Here is a 25,869-nt window from a genome sequence, read left to right on the forward strand (position 1 = left end):
ATCCAAATCCTATGCTCCCATGGGTACGAACAGACTGTCTCACCTAAATCACCAAAAACCCAAGTCCATATAGAGAAATAGAACACACCTCCTCATGCAGAGCTCAAGAGTTATTACAAGTGGAACTGCTGTGCTTTACACAAAACCTGCTGCTGTGTCAGGACTGACCTGCTTGCTCCTGTTGAATCCGAATGAGGGAGGAGAGAAGCTACCCGCTGAGGTCTCACACGAGGCTCCTCTTCTCTTGGCATCCTCTGCATCTTAAAGTTAATAAAAGAAAACCACTTATTATTTGGCAGTAATTAGTCCTGAAAAGTGCTTTGCAAATACAGCTAATTGATTAAGTAGCCTGTGCAAAAGAATCAAAACACTAGTTTTAATTAACGTCCTTAAAACCTGCATACTTCATTACTTCACACAGAGTAAAAGAAATCCTTTTCATCAGCCAGATGTACAAAAGAAGGGAGCAAAAAAGGAATACAGGTTAATTTCTCAGTGAGTCTTCTATATTAATTATGCAGCCTTTTTCATCACCCTGTGCAAGATTTAACATTAAAAAGATATATCTAAAATAACTTGCCTAAATAAAGAAAAAAAGGCTGTCATAATCTTGGTTCTAAACTTTACATCTGTACCCATCTTTAGTTCAGAGGGATAAGTACATGGATTCAGTGTCTCTAAAAGCTATGCCTGCAGGTGAAACCTGTCCCCCACCAGGGATCTGGCGCTGCCAGAAAGGCTCAGAGCATCTGTGACAATTTAAGACATCCTGGTTTTCAGCTCAGGTCATCTGCATCTCTGTGTGTGTTTTATCAAACAGGGCAAACATTCACATCTTCGACTTCCAAATACATGTGCTTGGGATTGGGCACCAGTGGTTATCTTTCTCAGGATCACAATGGCTGAAGTGTGAAGGGACCTGTAGAGGTCACCCAGTTCAACACCCTGCTTAAACAGGGCCGACCAGAACAGGTTTACCAGGACCATGTGCAGATGCTGAAGATCTCCAAGGGAGGAGACTCAAAACTTTCAATAGGCAATCATGCATCTGATATAAGGTAGAGAAACCACAAGGCTCTACCATTTCTGCTCCCTATACCTGTAGATGGATACTAGTTAGTCAAATGATGGTTTGGAAGTGATCCAGACACAGCATAAGCCATAAGATCTAGTGGAACTCAGGAATGGCTTGGTTGCACATTATAACTGGCCTAGACTATGGAAACTACCCCACCACGTGCAAATTAAATGATGACAAGCACAAGAGACTGCATTAGCTGATAAAAAATTTGAATATTCACACAATTTAAGCTTTTTTAAGTTTACATATTAGAGAGAAGGCATCAAATACATGCAATGTACATTTTTCCCCCCCACTATTTGCAACAACATATGCCAGAACATAGAATTCAGGAATTCAGCATAATTCTTTTTGAAGGCAATAGCATACATTTTACTTTTTTCATAGGCAAAAAGTAAAATACTAACCTACTGTGTACAGAATGAAGTCCTGCACATATTTCTCATGAGATTTGTTGTGTATAAATGAAGAGTTAGAAACGGTAATAGAGAAAATGTGCCTATATTTTCGTATACAGATATAAATCTTTTCTATAGAGATATTTGAAGGCTAGTAAATTGCCCCCTGCATATGAAGCTTTCTTTTTAAATCTTAAGTAAATTCCACTGCTTCTCTATTGCATAATGAAATAGCCAATCATGCTGAGGAGGTGATGTTAAGCTTGCCTGAGCTTGCAGCAATGGTTGAGAAGATTTCATACTTCAGAAATGCCATAAAATCCTTCATCACAAAAATTCAATTTTTTATAATCCCCAGGAGTCTGTGTGCTGTATCTAACATTAAAATCTCAAAACAAGAAACCAAGCCCAGACACGTTCACCTCCCACTCAATCCTCTACCTTCATTTGGCTCTTTAAAACATACTGTTCTTTTTTCTTCACTGTTTTCTTTAAATTCCGATTCAATGTACATATGTACATGCATATAAATATATGAAAATTATTTTTTTTAATGCAAAATGATATCTAGTCCCAGTTTTGCCAAAGAAATAATTAATATAGAATCAAGCTTTGTCATCCAGGTTGTCTGAAGAATAGCACTTTCAAAAGACAGAATCCTATTTTTCTAAACAAAATAAATTAATAATGGATTATTCTATGTGTAACATTTACTCCAAACAGCCATCACTGAAGATTCTCAATTGCATTAGCGTAGTTCAGATGTATTTACTGTAATTGTTTTACAATATAAGGCTGCACTCCATTCTGATAAGCAGCATGCAGAGTTCTGACAAGCACTTGCAGTTTTGCTTCAGCATGAGCATGTGCTAGACTTCTCAGACCGAGCCTGCCTTGGTCTTCACACTTGTAGATAAAAGTACACAAAGCAAAGAAACGTGTATGAAGAATGGCATCAACAGGGAAGTTTTGATCATAGCAGCATGTTTGAGACTTGTACGAAGATAAATAAGTTATGTTTGACTGAATTTAACATTACATCCACAACTTCCATTCTTTGATATTCCAGTTACCAGAATTTTATACAGCTCCCAGTTGTGAAATAAATAAATAAAAGGAAATAAAGTGGTATTTACTATTTACCACTCATAGCATTCATTTGGCAAACGTGGCTGTCCATTGTCAATAGAAATTAACTCTTCCAAAGGAACCGAGTTTATCCAGTAGATAAGCTCATTTCCGGGAAGACTTGGGCATGAAACATCCTGTTTTTCAGGGAGGGAAAAAAAAAACAAAACAACAGCCTCCTTAGCTAACAAGTGTTTTTAATACTGCCCTCTTATCTCTTCTGTGGCCTCCACTCTTTTTCTACTTGTATTATGTCTTTCTAGATAAGATTTGTTTGTCCATTCTTTTCATGAAAGTAATAGCTATTGTAAATTTTTCCAGATTATAAATTGGCCAAATTATTTTCACCCAATGAAGAACAGACCTTTACCTTAATTCAATCAGAGTAATAGTGAGCTATATTGCAAATAAACACAAACTGTTCTTATGAGCACAGAGTTTAAAATTATTTTCTAAAACATAATTGAACGCTATTTATGGCAGAAACTAAAATTCATTATTGATATTTATGTTATATCTCTCACCAATGAGAATGTGATCAAAAGCAATACAATGTCATTTATTAGATATCTCTCATATACTGTATGTATAGTATTCACTATATACTGTTTTGATATTTTTATGTTTTACAGAGAGGTCATCTTGTTTAAGAAAGAGCTCTCTCTGAAAAAGAAAAATAAAGGAAAATCTATTTGCATTCTGATTAGTTTCCTCTTTGAGATAACATGAGCAATTGCCAATTCCGCTCCAAATTCCAAAGTGTACATTGAAGTCAAATGAAAACTGGATGAATGATCAGGCCCAGAAGGTTGTGCCCTGCTCAGTAAAGTCCAGCTGGAAGCAAATCCCTAGTGATGTATCCAGGGGTCAACAGGTCAAGCAGTGCTGTTAAACATCTTCATTAATCACCTGGATGATAGGACAGAGTGCACCCTCAGTAAAGTTGCAAATGATACAAAACTGGGCCAGATATTTGATATTCCATATGTTATGCTGCCATTCAGAGGGACACAGACAGACTGCAGAACTTGGCAGAGTACTCTCATGAAGTCAAGAGGAAATGAAAAGTCCTACAACTGAACAGGAATAATCCCAGGAACCAGTACATGCTGCAGGAGGCCAGCTGGAAAGCAGCTGAAGTCTTCCTTGTGCACAAAGTGGGTCTATACTATCACACAGCTACTTGAATGAGGAAGAAGAATAGCAGGGATGACTTGGAGGCAGAACTGTTCATGTTCTTGCCCTGCACTTTCATGCTTTGCCACACTGCCCACCTGTACGTGTGTGCCACCCTCAGCCATGACACACAGCAGCACCAGCAAAGAGAAAACTGGCAAGAAGGTGCATCAATCAGATGCTAAGCATGAATCTTGAATATCAAACATTAGATGTAGACAGACCAAGAATAAGAGATGCTCAGTAGGAATAACCACTTAGGAATAACCCAATATTTTCAAACACTTAACATATGCAGAGTTGAAGATAGGACCGTATATGGTTTTTTTGTTGTTGTTGTTGTTGTTTTTTCCCCTTATCTATTCTCTTCCCTTTCTGAAGCATCTAGAAAGGGAGAAGAGATAGAATGTGCTGTCTGAAAGGTGTATATCCTAGCAGCTTGCCTTCACATTGCTGGTCTACCTGGCTGAATACAATAGCTCACTATAGTTTCCATCACTGACAACATGTTTAAGAAAAAGACTTGAGATCTCTGGGGTTCAGTAATTGGATTTGGAGCCTTTAACCTCCTGGTCATAGGATCGGATTCAATTCCAGTTCATAGCATCTGAAAATCATTAGCATCACTGATCTGTTCAGTGGCATATGTGAAATGAATGTGTGGTTCCAGACTAGCTGCTAGCGGGAATGAGTCCCTTGGTGACCCTCTCAGTAGAAAAGCAAAGGATTAAATGAGAAAGGAACATTAGTTAGCCTTTTATCCAAAAGGGTGGTCTCTATGGTCAGAGTTGAGACAATTTATCTGGTGCGTTTTACTGCTGCTTGCTCTGCAGCAGTCTTGACGCATATAAAATTTCAGGCTGCAGGTGTACATGTTCAGAACCTTAGAGTTCCTACATTCATTTTGGATTAAAAGGAAAAAAAAAAACAAAAAAAAACACACACAAAAAGAATAAAATCTGCATCCAACTTTCATTTAAATATTTGCTCAACTCAGCTGTGTTTGATTCCAGTGTTTCAGAAATCTCCACAGGCCAGGACTGGCCAGCAGCACAGTAAACTGGATCTGATTAGGGTGCCTATATCCAGAAGTAGTTATGGCTTACATGAAATTGGACTACTGAAAATGTCACCAGAACAGAATCCATTGCCTCTTAAGAGATCTTTTTTCCTTACAGGAAGCAGAGCATCAATTTTTTACAAACAGAAACAAAACCAAAACCAAAAGATGTGACATTATAAACATCTACCTGACCTTACAAACTCTTATATTCAAGTAACTCTCAACCCGTGCTAGAATCTCCACCTACAACCGGGGCATCTGCAAATCATAGTATCATAGTATCATAGTATCGTGCGAGTTGGAATGCTTGTCAACAGAGAAGAAAAGCATGGGCAGCTGATGAACCTGGCTCTCTTGTATCTATGATACTAACTTTAACTTTCAGCAAAAAAAACAGGTCACCATGAAATGTTTGCATTAAATGCTAAAGCCCCATCCATAGCTTGTGGGGTTTTTTTGTGGTTGCTGTTTTTTTTTTTTTTTTTTCTTTTAAACCAGATTGTAAAGCCAGTCATAGCACACTCAGTGGGCTGGTTTTTACAAAATACATGCTAAATTCCAAACTTTGGTCCTCAGCACTTCCGCAAAAATAAATAAATAAATAAATAAATAAAACAAAAATACCCCACATTCTGGAATTTCATCATTCTTGTGCAAACTTTTTGACCTTTTGAAAGCCAAAGTTCAAAGACCACGGAGAGAGAAACAGATGAACTAAAGTGGAAAAACAATACTTCACAGAGATGAAGCGACGAGGTTTCAAAAGACTTAGGAAGAACAACAACAACAGAACACTTTTTCTCTTGCCTCAAAAATCATTCACAGAATCCCAAATGTAGGCAAAACATTTGCTGAATCTCAAATGCAGTTCATATGGGTTTTAATACTTGTTTGGTGTGAATTTTTTATAATCAGTTTAGAGTTTATTTGTATTGGGTTTTGTTTTTCATAAAGCATCTGTTCTTGTGTTGCTTTTTACATGACTGGCACTCTCCTAGTGTAAATGAGTGGACTGACATTTGTTGGATTGAACTTCACACAGAGCACCTGTGAGCAATATGTGGTGCGTGTGACTTTCCTTCACAACTCTAGTAATTGTAATTGTTTTTGGCATGCTATTCCCTGCCACATACTGTAACTTGACCTTTGCAAATATTCATTTCATTTTGATGCTTATAAAATAGAGTAGCTTAATATTCCAGAAGAATCTAGTCCTGTTTACCCACAGAAATACAGATAAGTTAATGGCAGTACATTTGCTTTTCAGTCAGAGCTCACTAGCAACTTTGGGAAAGCAGGTAGCATTACAATTTGAAGGAGGCAGGAGGAACAATGTGGGAAAATATATATGAAAAAAAATCTTAATTTTTAGGAAATAAATATAGTTTGGACAATATCTACTGCTTTTTATGTTTACTCAAACATATAACATTGTAGTAGATGTTACTATAGTAACACAGCGCTTATATTCCATAGTATTTTTTTTTAAATAATAATAAAATGGATACCTTTTTCTATAGTTCAACTGACAAGCTTTGCAAATGCAATATCTAATCCACTGATTAGATATTCCTTTTCTAAGGTAAAGCTGAGTTTTCCCCAACATTCAGCTCAAGGAATAAATGAGGAATTTTAAGCCAACAGAGCATGAGTTCTTTCTTCATAGAAAGCAATTAGACCATACTGCTTTATAAATGGTGAAAGATATGCAACAGCACTACTTCAGAATTAACAGAGGGAAAGAATTTCCTTAAGGAATTACATACGCCCTGACAAGAATGTTAACCCTGTTAATAAATCTTCAAGCTTTCAGGTTGGTACATGTAGTGTGTCACTCCAACAATGAGAATGAGTAGAAATTTCAACATCAGACTGCAAAATGTTGACAGCCGAAGCCATTCAAGTGGTTGGCTACAATGAGAGCCGATGGCTTCAGATGATCCAAAAAGGAATTTTTGCAATCTAGAGGTTTTTTGCTACAGGGAAATAAACAGTCTGAAGGTTTTTACAGTATTTTTATCCTTCCATCAATGGCAACTGAGCACTCGGTTCCTATCAAAGTAGAGGGAGAATACTAAGAATACAAGGGGACACTGCTTAAAGGCTGTCCATATCTCCTCTCTCAACAGGTAGTTTGATCAATAGTGCATAATTTATTGAACCTGTCACTGCTTTGTTCTGTAGTAAAAGAGGTCCAGATTATGTAACCATCCTGGCAACACTGACATAGTACTTACTAAGAGACATTGCAAACGAGGTTTGGCAGTGATTGCTTTCTTCTGAAGTGCTTGGAAGCTACCAAGCCACAAGTCTGTGTTAAGAATTTCACCACTTAGATTTCCCAAAAGGAAACAATATAAAGGAAAATGGGATCAGACTGCAAAGTGCTTACGGTAAATGAAAGAGCTATGAGAAAACATGTGGTCTCATTCTTCAAAAGACTGGGTCTATTTTATATCCATGATAAAGGAACTTTATAATGCCACAGCATCTAGGGGAGCTTTAGATTAAATGTGAATCTGACCTGTGATGGTCAAGTCATGAAAATTCAAAAGCCGTTACTTATTACTACTCACTTACGTGGGCTTCTGGGTAAGAATGCAGTTCATAGTGGATAACTGAGTAGTCTATAACAGCTAAGAGCCCATCAGTGAAAAAAATTATAGGTGAAGTCCTGACAGTAAGAAAAATTGTTAACTGGAACTTCACCTGGTATAAACAAGTATAACTGAGGACTGTGGAAAGCATCTGAGTCACAGTGGCTAATAAGCCTATAGAATATAATACAGACAAAGGAAAGAAAATATTTCATAGTTTGCAGTAATTCTTAACATCTATGTCCGTCCCATTTTAAAACCATAAAATGAATCGAAAAATGCCAGCATCAGCTTCAAAACAAAGCAGAATTAGGCCCAAGTCTATGACCTTTTCTTCCTGCACAGCTATATTCAGTAAAATGGGATCTATTGGTTTCATTTCCTCAGCCCAGTTTCCAGACAACCCTTCAAGCAGAATTATTGCTTCTATTAAAATGTGTACCTTCTTCTAACTCTTCTCGTCTTCTCGGCTTAATATGAAACAATTGAGAGTTATAGCAGCACATTAGGAAAGAATTATCATTATCAGCATCCTCAGAAGTCCTGATTAATGTAACTATCTCTTCCCTCTAACTAACGATGCCACTGGAGGTACTAGTCCTTCTTGATCAGCTGTGTAATTGAAGCTTTGGAGAGTGCACTTCTTTTTTTCGTTTTGTTGGTCAAAGTGGTCAGTAACTCCTGGCTGAGTAAAAGCATTGCCTTTCAATTAATACAACTTTCTAAGTGAAAAAATACATATGACAAAATATACAACAGGCCATGATTCTAAAGCCATCTGCTTCCAACAGTGTATTACAGTAATCCCATTTACTATACCCACTATGGCAACTCATATTCTCTGAAACCTGCATTGATGAGGGCATTAAGATAGATTATCCCCCATGCTAAAGCAGACACAGGGGTATCGTTTTTGTTTTTTTTTTTATACATGTATGTATCCACAGAAATGCAGCTCCTGCACCATGGAAACGGCTTCCTAAAAACGGGAAGATCAGAAAGTCAGGGCCAAATAATGGGGAAAACAAAGGCCAGAGGAGCTGCCTGGGCACAGCAGTAGCCCATATAGAAGTTTCCTTTCTGAAGATCACAATGTGAGAGACCCAATGGCACAGTGTTCCTCACTCCTTGCATCACAGACACCCTGTTCACTTAATTCTGGGCTCCAAGGGGCACGTTATTTCACAAGACAGCTTTTAAAGGCTGAAAGGAAGCCTTGGAGCCCTCTTTAGTGTACAAAAAGGTTTAAAGCCTAGTGACATCCACCCCCATTCCAAACAACATTAAGAAAAGTAGTTTGGGGGCGGCACTGGTGTTTTGAAAAATGGCCAATAAAAAAAGAGAAAATTATTTCATTTTTGCTCTAAGCCCTTGCGAATACACTACTTATATATCACCTGTATAGATACGTGCACAGAAAGAACAAGTACATTCGTATGTATGGCAATGGAAGCAGTAAAAAAATAAATGTTCCCCTTCACAAGTGAACTTTCATTTCATTTGGCAAGAGACATTTTCCTCTGAAACATATTTGAGAGGCTGGACAGAAAGTCAGTGTTATTGTATTTTATGCTTTTCTAGAGACCGTCACTGGGACATAACTTCTTTGTTTCTTTTCTACTCTCTTCAGGGGGGGTGGAGGGAAGGATATTTAAAGTTGAATTTGAGTACAGGAGGACGTAGTTATTTGGTACAAACCTGATCTCCCTCCCTTTTCCTCCTAACTCTTCCTTCAGCTCTGTACTTTTTCTGATTAGGGACCCAAGTGACTGAAACAAGCACCAAATTACCAGCCTGAGGCTAAACTGCACAGCAGCTAAATTCCAATTTTAAAAATCTGATTGAAGAACATGGGGCTTTATCTACATACTAGTGTGCATGGAACATAAATGTTTTCTTCTTTCCTCCCTCGGCCTTGTGAGCAAATAGAGAATCCACTGGAAATACTCAAAGGAGATCATATAAGCTGATAAGAAAACACGCAAAAGAAGAAACTGTTAAGTCTGTAAAACTGCAGCGGTGCCTTTGAGACAAACTTCATAAGATACTGTGCTTCCAAAGTCCCCTTTGTGTATACATAATGACAATGTGAGCTGCTTCTGTGGGTGCACACAACATCTGTTTGCAGAGACCGAGAGGATTCTGCACCAGTGTCCCTTTTCAATATGCTCCTTTGACATGAGGAATTTCTATGTGGGCTTTTTCAACACCTCACATCTTTTCTGTACAATACTTTTGGGCACAATTACTTGTCTGCAATCTCCCACCCTTCCTGCAATGTTCTCCTGTTACAAGCTTCCCATTTTCCCTCATAGGATCTCAAGAGGCGCGATTCACCAGCCTGACTGCTGTCTAGTTGAAAATGTATGCATCTTACTTTGTTATGTGGCATTAATAGAGTGAAATCACTGTGTGTGACTAGAAGCTCTCACCTAGGAACTCAAGATAATCTTTCAAAGTAGGCACACTACATGCCCAAATACATGTACAATTAAGAAGCAAGGGCCTGCAAGGCTTTCCAGAAAGACCTATGCCCCACCGCTTCTGTCCAAGTTTAGAGAAGAGCTCATTTGTCACATAAATGCTACAGAACCATCAGCCTCAACTCCAGGGCTCTGCTGAATGGTTCACTTCTCTATCATCCCAAAACATAGTTCATCTTTGCAAGTGGGTTTCATGCCCTGATGCTCTTTTGATTCTAGCTTTTTGTGTGATATTAAGCAGATCTGTTTTAGAGACCAGCGTCAGGCATTTCTTGGTGAATACAGATTGATGTTGCCATAGATAGGTGACCTCAAATGCTTGTGCTGGAACAGGAATGCTTCTTGAAAAATTAGCTTGGATTGTAAGATCTGAGAAAGATACCAGCAGCACAGTAGTTAAGAAATTTAGCTTTTACTCTGTTTGCCTCTATAAACAAAGTTCCATACTCCACGTTAACCTATGTAGTGCATTTTGCAACTCTTTTCATTAACCATCATGCTCAAACACTAACATGATCTCATCTACAATTTACCTGAAGGACAATGGCATTATCCCTGGAGTCATTTCCTTCTCTTTCATTGTTTCATCTGCTGACAGCAACCCTCTCCTCTCCTAACACCACTCTTCTATTTAACTCTGTGCTGTCAGCCAAATGAGCAGATATACTAAAGAAAATACACTGCACTATCAATACACTACAGACATATCTCCTCTGCTACACACGGTGTCTATGTACACATGTAATTCTAAGTGCATAAAAGCCTTCTTTTTTTATCTTCTGCTAGCAAATAAGCATGGATTTTCTAATGGACTTAGATCCATTCATTTGCAGTGCTTCACTGTAGCAGTGGCTGCAACTGCCTCTTACCCTGAGTGTAGGTGTATACTGTACTGGTATCAAGGCTGGGTTTTTTGGGGAGGTGGCTCAAAACAGCGCTTTAGTCCTCATCACCAGGCTGTTTACAGGAAGTTTACATGCCACTTCAAAATATTTCTTGTTAGGCCTGTTTGAGTTCATTTCAACTAATATTAAAGGGCCCGGGAAATCTGTGGGTGAGGAGGTTTTATTTTTAAGTAAATGGCATTTGGATTAAGTTACATTTGGAAGAGATTGCTGGGAAATAAACAGGAAAAAAAGGGCAAAGAATGAGTAACACAAAGCAAATCAGATTGTAAAACAGAGAGAAAAGACTAGAGGAAAATCAATTACAAAAGGATTCAGGAGAAGAAAGAATTGTAGAACATCTATTTTTCCATGCACATGCTATAATCTGTTTTGGTCATTATACAGTTTAGGAGTAAGAGAATAGGATTTGCCTCTCTAGAATTAAGTAGATGAGCAAGCAATAGGAAAAGCTCTACTGGGAACAGAACAGGACATTCAAGTATTCTCACAGGCCACTGGAGATACAGCAGTTTTTCATGCTACGCATAAAGACTACCAGCAAAGCTTTACAAGGAATTCAGCCAGCTGAGTGGTCTTAAAAACAGGTAACACAGAACCAAAAGTGCTGGTTACTGTTTCTCCCAGGCTGATTATTTTTTTTTTATTATTATTTTTAAATTTTATTTTATTTTTTAAATATGTAAGATATCAGAACGAGTGGAAATAAGAAAATCCTCAATTAGGTCATGACTGCTGAGGGAACAGCCCTTTGACAGTCTTTTTCGGGGTCTTTCCTGCTATACCACAGATTACTGTTTATCAGAAGCTTGCAATGATTTTGAAACATAAATGTTTGTCTTTAGAATAATAATTTGGAGACTTATAACATTTAGGTAAGGTGGTCCAAACCAGTGCTTTCCTAACTGCCTTTGCAATTCTATGTAACTCTGCATATGGAGGTCCTGGTATAGGTCACATGGATTAGAGAGAAATCATAGCTGCTTGGCTGGATGAACGCAATTATACTATTAAAATTATTTAATCAACCATTTAGATAATCAGTCAAGAAATGATCAATGATATGAACAAGACATTCACCCTCTCTGGTGAAGAACTTTCAAAACTGAATGACTGCTGGCCTAAGACTTGAGTCTAATCATTTTGATTCTTTTCTTACACATAAATTATAACTGCAGTCCAAGTGTCATCCCTACTGTGAGATCCTCTCATATCTCATGTATGAGGATGATTTGCTGTAATTTTTTTTCCATGGCCATTGCCATTACATGCACCAATGCTTGCTTTAGTATGAGCTATTCACACCTGTGGTGCAGAAGAGTGCAAATTCACATTCCACTGCATAAGAGCAGGAACAGCAGCAGACAGGACAGGGACCCTACAAGATCATAATGACAAACAAAGATGGACACGGCAAGGAACATGTGGGAAATACATTAGTCTTCAAAAGAGTCTTTACGTGCATTAATTTAGGTATGTACATAATTAGAAGGCTCCAGTACAATAAGAGCAGAATCAGTGGAAACTACTTTTCCATCTAAAATGAAACTTTTGTTATGTTAAGCAGCAGATCTATTTTTAACCTTCTCCACTCAGTCCTATTAACAGAGTAGTTAAACAACAAGGTAAGGAATAGTTCTATGCCACTAAAAATATTTCATACTGGATGGCAGATTGAAGATTCATGTACTGTGTTAGTGGGAAGGGCAGGGGTCACATCTCTTAGTCATAATGGAAATGTAAAGAAGAAAATCCAATGGCATTTAGAGAGGGGAAGAAAAGGGAAACAAAACATCAAGGAATAATTGGGGTCACATCAACTGAGCACAGAGACATTTCCAAAACAGTCCAAGTGAGTCACAGGCAGCAAGAGTGAAAAGAGAGGGGCAAGTGTTAAAGTAAAATTCATGTGGCCTTTTAAAGCTCTTCTGGCAGAACAAGAAAAGTAATTACACATTGTCTCAGCAAACATCCCCTGCATTCCCTGGTGCATTCTCCGAGAAATCCCAAGATGGAATTTTTATTGTAACCTGCATAAATGCTGTGCTGGTACCCACTCCTTTGCACTACACAATTTTTAGAAGGTATCAGCCTCAAAGCACTGCTTGAAACACATGCCCTGTGAGATCTGCAAGGGATGGAAGAGAGGACCACCTGAAATTAGGAGTGTGCTGGGTAACAAGACCTCAGAAAGAGAAAAAAGCTTCAGCTCCACACACTGCTAAACTTAATTTAGATACTGTGAAGTTGTGAACATGTAAAATCTCCTGATGCTTGAGAAGATAGAAGATGATGAAGAATCTCCCTGCTATCACACCCAATGTCGTTGTTCCCAAGGCATTATTATCCTCCTGTCTGTGTGCAGGAGCAGCTTCCTCTTTGCTTTGCCTACCTTAGTCCCTTTCTATAACATCTAAATATTTCTCGAACGTCTCCAGGGATGGTAACTCAACCACTGCCCTGGGCAGCCCATTGCAATGCCTGATCACTCTTTAGGAGAAGACATTTTTCCTAATATCCAATCTGAAAGTCCTTTGGAGAGCTACAAGTACATACATATAGGTATATGTGCACATGTATACATATACATCTAAGTAAATATTTAAAAAATAAATTTATGAATAGATGAATTGGAGAAACAGTTCACACAGATACTTGCCAGTATGAGTATTTTTTGAAGGATACTTAGGCTCGAATGCAAACAATAGTGCTATATTACAACTCCAACAGTCACTATTACAAGCATTTGTATGAGACTTTCATCTTTACAAGTCTGAAATACTGTGTTGTCATGAAGTGCAACATGAAAAAGGAGGCAGTTGAAATGAATTTGCCAATTTGGAAGGTAAAGCATCCATTTTTAAATCATCTATTTTTTTTCTAATTATCATACTAAACAACAACAAACAAACTAACCCAAAGACCTGCAAATGGGATGTAAGGAGAAGTGATACTATTAAAAGAATGAAATTAATTTTCCTTATGAATTCTTTATCCATGTACAAGTTGCTGGTGAGCAAGAAAATACACTGAAGATTGCTTCAGAAATTAGGTCTTGACCTGAGTTGTTGAAAAATAGCTCAAAGCAAATTGAAAACATAAATGGATTAGGTGAAGTTTCAAACTATAGATCAGAATAATGAAGATAAAGTCCGTGTCATAACAAAGACTAATCATTAAAATTCATGTTACCGTCTCTACAGAAAATAGATAAGTCACTCCACATCTAGAATGTTATATATAATGTACTATAATGCTACAGGAGACTAACATACATGCACACAAGAAAACCTATTTTCAGATTTAGTGATGTCATCGTGACATCTGCCATAAAAATCAAATAAATTCAGATCTAAGATTGGCATGGTGGGTACTATCTTTGCTCCTAGGACCTTGGTAGTGTGCACTGGAACTCTGGATGAGTTTAGCTGAACACAGCATTCAACATTGAACCTGACTGTAATCACTCCTGTGCTTTCCTTAACAGTTCCACAAATGGCTGAGTTCCCCAGTTACACCAGCAATTGCTCACCTACCTTTGCTGAGTATCTCCACTTTAACTGGAGTTTATGTCCAGATTGAGACTAGAATTTGATTCATACAAGTTACTTGGATTATACCTGTTTTAAACCTAGAGCATAAGCAGAACTGAATCTATAGTCTCTGTGTTTCTGACTTCTCAGATCACAAAAACACTTTCTGCTGCATGAGCACAGCTCATGCCACCAAGCAGTTGCGCAAACTGATAGTGAGGGCTTCAAAACTTATTGCTTTAAATGAAACCGCTGTTCAGGAAAACTGATGAATTTATAGTTATAGCTTCAAAAGATGAATCTAATTTAATGCCATCCTATAGATAGAGGACAGATAGCAGCATTGCTCTTCCGACAACATCTGATCTGATTGCATTTCATTATGTGCTAGTCGGCTGTGTATTTACACCCACATTAATGTTCATTGCAGGTAAATAGTAGAAACCAGTTTTTAATGAGAACTGTCATAAAACTGGTATAATTTCTGGTAGATTTAACCAGTCTGCAAATGTCGACTGCTACTGTAATATTTTACCTAGCAATATCATTACTGATTCTTGGATATACACCAGACTCGGGCTGACATGTAAGTACTTGATCAGCTCACCACTGTGCAGGCGCTTCAGCCACCACCATCTATTTTTATCAGTCATGAAAACACTTGTCAACAGAGCAATCACTCATTCTGAGACTGACATTGCTGCATCAAGCAGTTTATACTAGTCCAGTGCTGCAATGACACTTCTTAGACTTGTATTTTATGGGTATTTCGTTTCTGGAATTTGTGAGGTCAGGAAAGGCTGGTTGGTTAAATGATTAGACTATTCTCTAAATACTCATCCATCCAAAAAACGTAAGCCAGTTTCAATTGTAAAAATCTATATATGGGCAACAACCTTATTACTACTGACAACAACTGCTTATTTTCGAAGTTGAATATGCTGCCAAATAATGCTCTAGATGGCAGGTAAACTATATATATTCAGTATTTTACAACATATCTTGTCTCATCTAGTCTAATTGTAAGAAAGAGAGAAAAAAAAAAAACAAAACAACCATTTTGCAAGTATGCAACCTAGATATCATCTTATCTAGCAGAGCCTAAAGTAGTGAGATATTGCCAGGTTTTCATTGGGAATGAAAGACAGCTGTATATCCTGGGTCAGTGTCAGTCACTGCCATGAGCCACTGTGTGGCTCAGCACATAGATTTTTACAAGGAATTTAACCGCTTGCAAGCCCTATGAAAATTAAACTCCAACCCTCCCTTAAATGCAGAATCAGAAAACTAATGGCATACAACTGTGAACAAATTGGATGCTAGAGATTTTATAGAATAAGATTGATTGTGTCTATATTGCATGTTATTTCCATCCAAAGTTATATCCTTGATTTAAATGCAAAGACAGTGGGACCAATTATGGACAAAGCTGTCATCACACACATCTTTTAAGGATGAAAAAGTGATTTGGATACAAAAAAAAGAGGCAGATAGGCCAATATCTGTTTCTTATACATCATGGGCAAGTCACTTGGGTTTATTCTTTGCCCTTATGAGGACAATATATCTTGGTTCATCTGAGCCTTCCATGAATTTTGCTGGAAATAACCAGTAGAATTAGGCCCACTCTGCATCCTAACAACAGCAGTCAAGATGCAAGCAAGTCTTTGTAGGTATTACCCTGCTGTCCCTCTTGTTTCTCTTGCATGTTTCCCTGCTAGTGGCCATCTTTACTTTCTCTCAATATCAATTTTGTTGTTTGTTTTATGCCTGTATCGCCTCTTTTCTTGGACAACCACATTGCTGTTCACATTCCATTGGTGTCTCTTGTCTTTTTGTCAGTATATTTTTTCTCTTTTCCTGTACCAAGCGGGCACAATTTAGTTGGTTTTTCCCAATTTCTCTCTGCTTCTACAGAACTAGAGGCAGCAGGAAACTAAACAGAGCTTTTGTCATGGGCATCATTCAGTCCACCAGCCCTACATGATGCTATATAGAAGGTTGGATAGGGCAGTCCTAGAAACCCTGCTGTAACTACTGAAGGGAGAGGTACTTCTGCAATACAGACAAGTCATCTAAGAGGCACCTGAAATTTTGTTGACTGATAAATCCTATTTATGTAGTGTGGGCTCACAGGAAACTATTGAAGCAACTTTTATATCCATTTCGGGCAATAAATCTAATGCAAATTTCTGAGATTAATGCTCAAAAGTAACATGAATGACTTGGGCTTTTACTCAAGTTACACAAAGCTCACAATACTAAATTGAAAGCCATGATGGCTGTGGGCATTCTTCACTAAAACAGCTAAGGACCATATTTGCCCCCTGTTAATAATTGATCCACTACTGAAATTCTCAAAGTGAGGATCCAGCAGCAGACAATCCAGTGTCAGATGGACAAAGGTACTCGTACCACTAAAGTGACAGAGATGAATCAGTGTTTGCAATATTAATTTGAAAAGACTTACAGCATAATAGATTAACACTGGCTCAACATATATTTCAATCAATTAATCCCTACAGTAGCACGTACCAGAAGGAATGGGAAAACATAAAACTAGTAGTTTAAAAATAAAGAAAACTTGGATATTTAAAAGCACCGAAAGGCTATAAATTTGCACATTGCTACTCTCCTCACTTTCAGTATTGCTGAGTTCATAGGACCACCTTATACAGGTTTTAAGCATATGATGAATATTATTTTATGGCACTACAAATAATGAAGGATTAGAGAACACAAAAAAGGTAATTGACTTCAAGGCATCAACAGCTGCACTTAACACTGGAGGAGTGCCCAGAGCAGTTGCTTTGAAATCCCCCTGATTTTTCTTGATAAATACGTTATAGAATCATGAAACAAAGCCCACAGACAAATTATGACTACTTATCTCTTATGTGTCATTCTCTTTTGCGTGCTTTATTCTTCCTAGTTAGTTTGGCATTGTTGCCTGGTTTCAGTGCTGTATCATTTGTTTTTATGAAGTAATTACAATTGGAAATAAGTTTTGTAAACCTGATTTACATCCCTCCAAAATCTTCATAAACTCATTACAGTCTTAGCATTTCTGGTTTAGCTCTGGGGCCACTGAAGGCATTTTTTTTACCACATTTATTTGGACAGCAAGTCACTGAACTCATAATCCAGTTACACCAGTTTCTATACCCTTTGACAACAATACAAATGGCTCTCAGATTCCTTGCCTCATCTATTTAGATACTTGAGGTTTTCATTCAAGCTGCTATGTTGTAAGAATAACTGGTTCTGTCTATTCTTTAGTCTTTTTTTAAGAGCTGAAGGAGAAAACTCAAGATCTAATATAACGTTAGAGTTCTCTACCATAAACTTTTACTACACTGATATTAAGTGATGCAAGCAAAGGTCATAATTGGAATGGATTTGGTAAAATCAGTGGATTAACAGAGATTGAACTGAATTGCCACGTAGCTGAGTCACCAAATAAATACAAGCAGTCACCCTGCAGCAGACACCTTCAATAAGCCTCATGCAAGGAAGGAAGAGTATACCAGAATAAGGTAAAATTAAATATCTGCTTTGTTTCATACTTGAAATTTACAATTGCATTTTCTACATTCCTGTACATCTGCAAAGTTTTGGGCCATAAGAACACTTACAGTTTCTCTGAACTGAAACAAGATTGAGTCAAAATCAAAAACTGATTAAACAAAATATAGCCAAGCAGCATAATCTACTGAGTACAAAAGGATATGAATATCAATCCATAAAATTTCAGTATTCTCCAGGCTTTAAACTGGATTTACTGTAACTCTTAGATGTCCAGAGAATGATATTAGCACATGCTGCAACAACACTGGAGCCAGAACAACACTGCATTAGAGACAGACGTGGGCAGAGTTCTCATGGAAAGACTAACTTACTCTCTTGCACAAATATTTTGCACCATAAAATAAGCGAAGAGAATCTGGAAACTTGCAAGGGTTTATCATGACACACATGGAAAAATCATTGAAATTATTCATTAAGAGAAGTTCAGACTTCACATATTTAAATAGCAAATAAAATATTTCAGGTGTTACGGTATTGAAACCTTATTATCAGGATGCCTTAGTACTGAATGAAGTTTTAAAAGTTCAACCTGGCAGGATTATTTTCAGTCCAGTAAAACATTCTGATAACATTCAATATTTAATTTATCCTGAAACAAAATCTCATAATTTGCCCTCTGCTCTTTTTCTTTCACTTTTCCTTTCAAGTGTTTTTGTTTTCTGGAGGACAACACAGTGTGGGGAATTAATAATAAATCCTATGAAAGCAGGAAAGTGATGGAGGGTAACAGAATCTTCCAACAACTAACTGTGTTATTATGGCAAAAAAAGACTTTCTTTTTGCTTTTTCATCTCACTCCATGCCATTTTTTATTTTTCACACTAGGAATTTCCAAGGTGAGATGTACATGAGGGAGGCGATATAAAGTACAGGAGAGCAGATGGAAAGGCAGTCGGGTTCAATAATAACACCACTCCTCCCTACAAACCAGAACCATTGGTTACCCCAAGCTTTCCATCCATTCTTACTGAATGGATACTTAAATTTAAATCCTGAAAATCTGCACAGATACAGAAGACAGTCTGGACACTGGCTAGAGAAAAGTTTGCTAAGAATCCAGATAGCACATAGAGTTGCCATCCCACTGAAAGAAAGTAAGGAAGCTTCTACAAAGAAACTTAGTATGATATTTCTAGAATATATAATCTATAAACAATTATGTTATGTTAAAACAATTATTGTTATCTTCTAAGGATGTAAACATGGAAAGTATGTAGAGAGTTTTAATATCTTTTCATTAGACCAAATGACACAGTTAGAAGAAAACAGACAAGATTTCAGAAACCCAAGCCCATCTCTAGTAATCTCTGGAATTGTAGGTTTAAGTATCTATTTTCCCCCTAACCGTATCAGTTACGCAAACAAAAGATATTAACCCTCGCCACCAGCCTTGCTTCACTCAAAATAATGAAAAATTATCTTCATATAGGTTTATGCTTAGGTATGAAAATGGAGAGAAGAAATAAGGTTAAGAGCAGGGAGATTTTTCATACAACTTGTGCTAATATCCAAGCTTGCAACATGAGCTTCCAGCAAAACTGTATCATTCTCAAAGAAACAAAATTATTCATGTGGAAACTAAGCTAATTTGATGACTTGCTTTTTTTTTTTTTTTTTTCCAAGCCAGCCTTGTATTTTATGCCGATGAAAGATTTCAATTACCTGTTAAATGCAGAGAGCTGATTAAGGGCACTGTGTATCCTCCATCCAGCCCCATCAATAATACTTAAGCAATTATGCAAAATTATTATTCATTCTTGTTAAGTGTTGGGGGTCTACATAACAACATCTTTTGAAGGAATGAAAGCACCACAGCGCTTGCCTACTTAGCCAAGTACAGAGTCTGCTCTTCCAAGTATCACTGGAACGTATCACTTCAAGGCATTTTAGTTGTGAATGCTTCAGTAAGTTACATGTGAAGGATATTGCAGTAAATATTATCCCGATTATGCAAAACCATCTGAAGAGCTCACGATGATGGAGTACCTTAGAATAAGATGGGCTGTGAATAGGCATGGCTGCCTTGCAGCTCTACCTCCTGTAAAAGCTACAGGCTGCCACTGCTGCTATGTTTTATACACCAGGGTACAGACAACTCCAGGCTCACAGCTAGACTGAAGCCCTATTGCTCAGTTGAGAGGGAGGCAGGCTGCAGCAGACAACATTGTATCTCTAAAGAAGGATGAGAGCCTACAATGACCTCTGAGAAGTACCCAACACCTAACCTAAACCTCCAGGTTTTAGTTTAAAGCCACTGCCACTTGTCCTATCAATACTGAACTGTAAAATGAGTCCCTCTCCTGCTTGTGAGATCCCTTGAAGTACTGAAAGGCCACAATGAGCTTTCTCTTCTCAAAGCTAAACAAGCCAAACTCCCACAACCTTGCTTCACAGGAGAGGCACTCCAGCCCTCTGATTGTCTTAGTGGCCCTCCTCTGGACCCTCCTCTATAACAGCTCCACATCTTTCTTGTGTTGGAGCCTTCAGGCCTGGACACAATATCCCAGATGAGGCCTCACAAAAGCAGAATAGAGGAGGACAATCAAAAAAAATCCAGTTTTGTCAGTTCCAAAATCTTCAACTAAATGCCCATTTTATCACCTACCTGAGCAGCAGCACTTGCTGGTATTTCCCTCATTATCTTCACATGGAAATCAGTAATCAAAGACCCTCCCTTAATCCAGCATCAACAATACAGTACAAGTTTTTAATCAGGCTTCTTAGCAAGCCTCCTTGAAAAGGCTGCCAATGCTTCTAATCCACCAGTTAGGCTTGTCAAAACATGGTAGCTTTGGACCATAAATCCTCCATCATGCACCTGAATGGGCTTGTTTGACTGGGAAGGAAGATCAAGCCTTTCTAATTGAGAAAAAAAAAGAGGGAAGAAGGAAAATCCCACAAACACAGATTATTGAAAAGCACACAAGTGAAAAAAATCAAGCTGATCTAGGGGCAAGCACCAAATGGAGTTATTGACATGAAAGAATCACTCAGAATGAGATCACACCACACTGTGATCTCATTGTCGGCAGGATGGTTGAATAGTGTGTTTGAGCCGTGCCTGAGGCTGGGCTTGTGTGTGCCAGTACAAGGGACTGAAAGACCAGGGGCCACGAATCAAGCATTAAATACTGAAAACAAACTTTTGTTTTTCTCTTTGTCTATGAAGCAACTCTGAAAATGTCTGGGGAAAAAAAGTGGCTGCAGGCAAAGGCAGAAAGATAGTGGATTTAGGCAAAATAGCCCTGAGATTGGTATACAGACTGTATATAGGACCATGCAGCTCTGGTTACTAACAGGATGGATTATTGCTGACAGGCACGCAAATAGTACATATTATAAACTGTATGGGATGGAAGGTTTTAAGGCATTGTCTGGGTCAGGGGACACTACTCACAAACACTGCTGACCCCAGCCTTTCAACTCAGAAGAACCCCATGGTTCCAGCAGCACAGCAGCCTCTCTCAGGTTTATAAAAAGATCCTGTTGCTAAGTGCAGGTTTGCTGGTAGACATCTATATGCACCACTTGCCAAAAGGTGCCTTTTCCTCTTTTGACTTATTCAAACTTCTGTAAATTACCAGCTAGAAATTCACTGCTTTTCACAAGTTTTAATTAAGATTGCTTTCTCCCTGCAGGATGAGAAATATTGGAAATAGCCTGAAAATGAGTCCCCTTGTTGCCAGGTGAGTTTCTCCAAACACACCCAGCCTCGATAATGAAGTGAAACTCTTATTGTCACTTCAGGTGGTAGCTAATTAGTATATTTTCTTAATTAAAATGCTTTTCCTATCGAAGTTTTCTTCATGAAGGCCAACAAGGGCATTTTGTTGCTATGACCACTGAAAATCAAAATGTCCTATTAGAGGAAAGGGACATCTGCTCTGGGATTCAAAACCAGCTAGAAACTGGCTGGGAACAACATGTGCAACTGCAACAGCAACTGGATTGATTCAAATGCTGAGCAAGAGCTTTGAGACCAAAGACTTTAAAATACAGAGGGACAGGATCTCAGCTCAGAAACTAAGCAATAGGAGAGGTGCCACTCAAGCCCAAATTAATGCATATATATCGGTTTGATGTACAGCTTTATGCAAGCTTGGGACTGTTTTCTTCATTTTTTTCTATTTCTTAAAAATGCCTTTAAAATTCCCTAATTTTTTTTTCTCCCCTGCTTTTTTAATATTCATAGATCTTTAACTAATAGACTGTTCTAAACTGATTTTGTGGCTCTGTAATTAGCAAGTTACCTGAGCTCCCATAAACCAGGCCTTCAGGAACCCAAAGTCTTTGTTGCTGTGGGCGGGCTGTGTGCCTGTTGGGCAGCTTCATTTTACTGTTCAGCACATACTGGTAGAGTTTCAACTTCAGGCATGTAAAGGCTGTGAGAGCTGAGAAGGATCACTTTTGGGGGACTCATTTAAGGGCAGAAGGAATGTGGGTTTCATATGGTATTGTTGCTTCAGCTTCTGTAACTTCATCCCACTGCTTGTTCTTCCCTAGCAGTGCACGTATACCTATTCTCAAACATTCACCATAACACAGAAAAACAAAAATATGTGAATTCCAGCATTTTGATTCATTTGTAGGAAGAAATTTAACAGCTCTTCCTTTTTTCCCCCTTTTCCTGTTAGTGGTGTTCAGATAACACTGAAACTCAAGTCTTTCAAACATTTCAAGTTACTTGAAAGTACCTTGAAAGTGCCTCATTCAGCTTTTACTAAGTTTGACTCTTCCTCTGATTCCTGCAGAATATAGAAGTAGGAGAATGCTGCTCTGCTTCCATCTGTCTCTTTGCACCTGAGAGCACAGAGAGGAGCTGTCATGCTGCAGATCTCCGTCACAGCCCTGAGCTGGGGTCACAGCTGTCTTTCACCTATTAAAGATAATTCTAGGCTTTGTCTGCTGTGTGGAGTGTTTCCTTCCCTTTTCTTTCTAGGTGTAATGTATAACCTTGTCAAAGAGCTAACTATACTGCAAGTTCTCACAAGAAGTAGAAGTGTCAGTGACTGAATACATTCACACCGACTTTATAATAAGTTTGTGTGTGTTTTTTTCCTTTTTTTTTAAAAAATAACAATTTGATGACTTGCAGAAGCACTTAATTTTCCCCTCTGGTGCTGTAGCTCAGGGTTGTGAATCAATTTTCTCTTGCCTAGCCATAAGTGAAATCCTAGCCCTACTAAGAAATCCTTACCCTGTGGGAGCCTGTGAGTGACATCTTGGAAGGGTAGGAACTATGACTGTCCTTGAGTATTGAAAGATAAAGGGAATGGGTTAAATTCCAAATAAAGGAAACAACTTACAGGTTATACAAGGACTACTGACTTGATCAGCATTGGGAACAGACTGCTGAAAGCTGCGGTAACTTCAAGATAAAAATTCCAGTTTTATAGGGAAGACTGAATCGTTCTGATGAAGAGCAAGTGAAATATCCATTAGAGTGCAATATTTTGTTTTTAAGAAAATAAAAATGCAAGTTATTCATTTAAACTAAACATAAAGTTTCAACTATAACCCTAAGCAAGGATTCTGTATAATCTGAATCCTATCTAGCAATTTTCTGGGGCTTTGTAGTAACCTTTAGCACTTTCTAGGAATTCCCAATTGCTTTATGGGAATTTCATGGACTATTCTAGGAATTCTCTGGAGCTTTGCCAGGAATACTGCAGTGATTTCTCAGGATCCCTACCTCCAGACCTTTTCCAGGTATTCAGTGGCTACCAGAAACTCAGGGGCTGCTGCCTCCTATGGGTGCCCACTGTAATATACTGCAGCGTGTGAACATACTGACACGTCCTTGAAAGACTTCATTCAGTGCAAAGTCTTTGGCATCCCTGCTGCTGCCCTACTTTCCAGGCTTGCTTGGAAGACTGCCGTCTGCTCCGTTTTGCTCAACACATCTGAAGAGCAGCAGTAGGCCTGGGTTTGGGTCTAGCATCAGATGTGTCCTTGAGTGACCGCGCCTGCATAACAAAAGCGACCGCCCATTCCTGCCAATGCAAGGAGTGTATAGCTGTTGAAAAGTTTCCTCAGAAGCCTCCCCTCCCCACCTGCAAGTCTACCAGCCCCTCTTTTCAGCTCATGAATGCTACCCTGGTGAAAACAAGACAGTGATACAGCTTCCCATCTGCCCAGGGCAATCACCAACCAACTCTGTGTCCCTGTATAGGCTTCATTTGGCTACGCTGTGGATCCTGTTTAAAACTGTACTGATCATTACATTTGTGTACAGAATTCAAATTTATGTTCTGGATCTTAAATTTCTATACACAAGGAGAGGCTTTTCCCAATGTGTTTGAAGACCACTATAAAAATTACGTTCTTTAGAATTGTAAAATTACTTATGCAGAATCAGAAGTGAGAAATCTTTGCTTTGTAAAAACTCTACTTGGAGTCATGTGCAGAAGCCTCCCACCCCCAAACCAGAGCACTGAAATGCACTTGATGTCTTCCTAATTCTCTGAACAGAAATAAACAAGAGTACTATGCAAGAAGGCAATCAGGAAGAACTGAAATGTTGCCAGTTCCTAACAGTTGTTACTTGTATAAAATTGCATGCTATTACCTAGTATTACTTAAATACAGAATAAAGATTGTCTTGTGCAATAAACGCATCCAAAACACGCCAGAAGATAACGTTTTCATGTTGAATTGTGCAATTTCAAACTTCATACAGTAGGATTTTTTATAGGGTAACTCCAAGGAGTACATAGAATACTTTGATTTAAAAGACAATTGGTGTTTGGAATAAGAAAGACATTATTCTGTTTTCTCCATGATGGAAGAGAATTGTATTTAAAAGTCTGGCTTTTATCTCCACATTTGAAATAAATGAACTCAGCTTTTGACAGAAATCTTAAAGGTACTTCTCTCCCATATGAAATCTGAAGCCACAACTTACAGAGGACACATTTGTTAATTGCAAGTCCTATTTTTGACAGATGTTCGATATGTAATAATGATCAGCTGCTTTGACTAATCCAGCCAAATCAACAGCTTTACACAGAACTCAAAGGCTATTTCAGGGAACTCAGCCAACATTTATTTCACCAGATTCAAAAAGAAAGCAATGAAAGCTCGTCTTCCATCCTCATAAATCCAAGCATACAGAAAATAAAACATGAATTGTCACACACTTCCCTTAATCAAGCTGACCAGAGCTATTCTAAATAAATAAATAAATGAGAAATTATGGCTAGCACTATTGCCCAAGGGCTCAATATTTACCAGTTTATGTACCATCTGAGCTGTTTCCTGTAATCAGCCAGGCACATGGCGCTTTTATTCTCAAGAGACATGATCACCATGACAACTTTATCAGAATAAATTATGAAACACAACACTTGGGGCACACAGAATTTGGACAGAGGCTTGGAGTATTATTTTGTTAGTTATTCCTTTATCAGCACTCTAAGTGCCCACCAGAGAGGAAGAAATTAAAAAAAAAAAAAACAACCTACAAACCATGACTACTGAAATCACAATAATAATAAAAAAAATATCTTTACAAAGAGAAACGGAATAAAGTCATTAGGCTGAAAAATGGGCAATCAAAGAAGCTATTGCGCTTGGCAGATGGAAAAGCAGCAGGTGCCATAGAGCGATGGGACCTTGCTTCCCATCATGCACACACTACAATGATGCAGGCTGACAGGGAAGGGAATTAATGTGTCGGAGCAGGTACTTTCTGTCCATTAGCTGATTCTCAATACATCCACAACAACTGCTACCTCCAGCTCTTTGATAAAATGACTAACAATCCATTGTTCAAGAAGTTTTATGAAAAAGGACAATGTTGTGTGACCTGCCTGTCGCCGTCCCAGATTAACAGAGTATAAGTGACCAAGTAAACATTTCTGTACCTCAAACTGGGATTAGAGACTTCAGCCTATGAATAAATTATTTGAATGCAGA

The 25,869-nt window shown here is 38.2% G+C and overlaps 1 protein-coding gene across 10 annotated transcripts in view; it reads right to left on the reverse strand.

The window, feature by feature from the left end:
• The window catches only part of SEMA6D (semaphorin 6D), a 589,434-nt gene that overhangs the window by 374,819 nt on the left and 188,746 nt on the right, over nucleotides 1-25,869 (reverse strand). For all 10 annotated transcript variants that reach the window (XM_072345109.1, XM_072345121.1, XM_072345119.1 and 7 more), the window contains one exon: nucleotides 169-260. The gene's annotated coding sequence lies outside the window, so the exon portion shown is untranslated. The remainder of the gene's footprint in view (nucleotides 1-168; nucleotides 261-25,869) is intronic.

The sequence above is a fragment of the Excalfactoria chinensis genome, chromosome 10 (assembly GCF_039878825.1).
Source record: "Excalfactoria chinensis isolate bCotChi1 chromosome 10, bCotChi1.hap2, whole genome shotgun sequence".
NCBI classification, from domain to species: Eukaryota; Metazoa; Chordata; class Aves; order Galliformes; family Phasianidae; genus Excalfactoria; species Excalfactoria chinensis.